The sequence below is a fragment of the Tupaia chinensis genome, unplaced genomic scaffold (assembly GCF_000334495.1).
Source record: "Tupaia chinensis unplaced genomic scaffold, TupChi_1.0 Scaffold000468_1, whole genome shotgun sequence".
Lineage (NCBI taxonomy): Eukaryota > Metazoa > Chordata > Mammalia > Scandentia > Tupaiidae > Tupaia > Tupaia belangeri.
In genome coordinates, this window is record NW_006159977.1 from 986,195 (window position 1) to 989,137 (window position 2,943).

The 2,943-nt window shown below is 63.5% G+C and overlaps 1 protein-coding gene across 7 annotated transcripts in view; it reads right to left on the reverse strand.

The window, feature by feature from the left end:
• SYNJ2 (synaptojanin 2) overlaps positions 1-2,943 on the reverse strand; it is a gene marked incomplete at its 5' end in the record, with an annotated part of 79,495 nt that overhangs the window by 70,141 nt on the left and 6,411 nt on the right.

Here is a 2,943-nt window from a genome sequence, read left to right on the forward strand (position 1 = left end):
GGACCGGAGGGGTGGGAGCAGACGGAGCCTCCCACGGCAGCCAGCCCACTGCCTGGTCACTGGCCGTGTCCCCATCTCTGACCTCGGCACCTCGCCGGCCGCGTCCCCGATTTCCGACCTCGGCACCCCACCGGCCACGGCCCCGATCTCCAACCTCGGCACCCCACCAGCCACGGCCCCAATCTCCAACCTCGGCATCCCGCCGGCCGCGTCCCCGATCTCCGACCTCGGTGCCTCACAGGCCACGTCCCTGATCTCTGACCTCGGCACCCTGACGGCCACGTCCCTGATCTCGGCATCTCACTGGTTGCATCCCCGATCTCTGACCCCAACATCTCAAGAAACAGCTAAGCCAGGGCCAGCGGCATCTGCCTGTCTGGGAGCCCATGGAGAATGACGATTTGGGGATGGGACCGACAAGCCCTCTGGGTGATCTTGATGCCAGTGGAGTCTGACAGCAGATGGCCAGGGGTCATTCCAGCCCCGTGCCCTCCCCTGGTCTACCACCGAATGCCTGTCCAACCCAACCACCCCGCCAACTGCAGCCGCTGCCTCTGGCTCAGGGACCCCAGCCCGGGGAAGCACAGCTCGGAAGGAGTGGCCTTTCCAGGCCCTTTCATCACAGACCTGTTTACATTCTGCCACGGCTCCCACCCACCCAAGGATGGAGGAGGCCACGCCTCCTGAGGCCCTCCCACTGTGTACATGCCCTCCTCCTGTCCCCGCCCCACACAGTGACAGACACCCCCCAGTCCATCTGCTGTCACGGTTGTCCTCTGAAGCTCCTCCAATGGGCCACACACCCTCACACTTGAGCCTTTTCCCAGGACGCTCCCTCTACCCAGGATGGTCCCACGGTCTGACCAGCAAAGCCTTCTGCTCCCTTCCTCACCCACCTCCCAGCCTCCTCCCCGCCCTGCAGGACTGAAGGGCTTTGGGTCCCCAACCTTCTACCTTCTAGGACAGTAGAGCCTCCCCCACGTACCCCCTGGGACCACCCTACCTTTGCCCTCCCTCTCAGGTGAACTCTTCACCTCCTCCAAGAAGCCTTCCTTGCTCTCCCAAGACATGGCTAGGTGCTCCCTCTTTGTGCCTACAGTACCCCATCCACACTCATCCCACACAAGACTAAGAACTTCCTTCCCCACCTGCGTCCCTAGTAAAGGGGGCCCTGGGTGGGACTCTGCCTCATTGTCATCTCTCGCCCTGCCCATGGCAAGTATTCAGTGAAGGCTCCCCGAGCAGATTCCGAGAGGGGTGACCTAAACCACCACTGACCCTGCTGCCACCGGGGATCCTGCCACGCTGTCCCTGACTGTCCCATATGTCCTGCCACACACGCTGTGTGGAGGGGCAGGTGCATGGCAATGCCAGGGCCAGGGATGCCCACCCTCGGGACAGAGAGGACGTGGGTGGGTAGCTGCCCTCGGGGCCGCGAGGTTCTGGCCCAGAGGACGTTCTTCCCACCCGCTAAGGTACACAGGACGTGCCCCCAGCCTGTGACCAGTGGCAGCACAAAGGATGGCTGAGTGACGGCTGAGCTCTCTGGACGCCCCATGAGAGACCCCCGAAGACAGCCAACCACACTGCCCACTGCCTCGCCGCCTCCTCACCTCACAGAAGGCACCGCCATGGTGAGGCCGTGTCTGCTGCTTGCTCACGACAGAACGTGTGCGAGAGCGAGCGAGCGAGCACAGCACCCTCCACAGGGCTCGGCCATGCCGTGATCCCCTCTTCCAATCCTCCCACCCACTAGGATCCTGGGCACATGCACACACGTCTGGCTGTTTCAGGATGACCGAGCTGAGGACTCGAACTGCGGTTAGCACGTGGCTTCCAGCTCTGCAGTCCGGGACGCCACCACCTGTGCCCAAGGCTGGGCCACGTCTGCATTTTACTGGAGAGCACTCACTAAGTAGGCTGCCACTCACACCCTGGTGCACCTGGGGTTGGGGGGCACCAAGAGGGTGACAATCCCAGCTCAAGTCACGGCTCCCTAGTCACATTATCGGGAAACTTCTCTGTGGGCGGTGACAGGATCAGGGCAGTTAGGAGGGCTGACACGCTCAGGCCAGTCTCCCTGATGCAGATCATCCCACAGCCGGGACTGGAATGAGCTCCCACACCCAGCAGCAGAGGCCAGCAGGTCGCCTGGCCTGCAGAGGGCAAAGGGCAGCCCTGTGGTCTCCCCAAGGTGTGGACTCCAGAGCGGCCAGGAGTCTGCCATCCCCTGCCCAAGTCCAGAGGCTGACTTCCAGCACAGGGCCTGCATGGCCCTGCGTGGGCCACATCTCCTGGCAGGAGTCCTGGCTGCCGTGAAGATGGCTGGCACTTCCCGCACAGGACAGGGCCTGGGAAGGCGTGCATGGGAGGGCGTGCTGCTGTGGGCTTGAAAGGCTCTGCCAATCAGTGCTAGGAAGGGCGGGTGGCGTCACTGAGAACGCGGGCTCCCAAGTTGTGGGGTGAGGCCCTCCAGGGCGTGCAAGCGAGCACCTTGGAGCTGGGGCTGTGAGGACAGCCAGCACTTAGGACGTGCTCACAGCACCAGGCACCACTGACCTCCTCTCCCAGCACCCCAGAGGACCACCGTTAGCCCATCCACGGGGAAGGGGCAGAGGCACAGAGGTTAGGCACCTGCCCCAGGTGACAGAACGGGGGAGCCGGGACCCAAATCTGCTTTCTGGCCACACCACCTGGGTGTAGACACTGTTCCCTGACTGCAGACCCTTCACCAACCTGCCCAGCAGTGCTGATCCTGCCGGCCACCACAGCCATTTGGCACGTGAAGGGCAGTTCCCAGAGGGCGAGTCACACCCAGGCACACCGCCAGTCTGTTAGAACCCAGAGGCCAATGTGCGCCTCACCTAAGCCACACCCGCCCGGCCCTACAGCCAGCAGTGCTTGGTCAGGTCGGACTGCTGAAACCTGTGGATGCCCGCGCCC